Here is a 346-nt window from a genome sequence, read left to right on the forward strand (position 1 = left end):
ACAGGGTTGGGAGTCAGGTGGAGGAAGATTTCTCGGTGCCCATGTGAAGGGAGGGGAGGGGACGGGACGGGTCTGTCCTGTGTGGAGCACGCAGCCTGGATCCCTGCTGCTGGACTTGCTCTGCAGGGAGAGGGGATCTGGACGGGCACCGCGGCGGGGCCATTGTCCTCGGTGCTTGTTCCAGGGCCCGGAGGAGAGAGGGTCCTGGGGGGGGGTGGCCACGGGGCATCCCGAGGAGCTGTGAAACACCTAGGTCTGGATGGGGGGAGAGGAGAACGCCCTTTCTCTGCCGCCACGCCCTGCCTGCTTTCCCCTGGTCTCCGCTGATAACGGCAGTGGCTGTGGG

Source organism: Buceros rhinoceros, unplaced genomic scaffold (assembly GCF_000710305.1).
Source record: "Buceros rhinoceros silvestris isolate BGI_N320 unplaced genomic scaffold, ASM71030v1 scaffold1966, whole genome shotgun sequence".
In the NCBI taxonomy this organism is placed as follows: Eukaryota; Metazoa; Chordata; class Aves; order Bucerotiformes; family Bucerotidae; genus Buceros; species Buceros rhinoceros.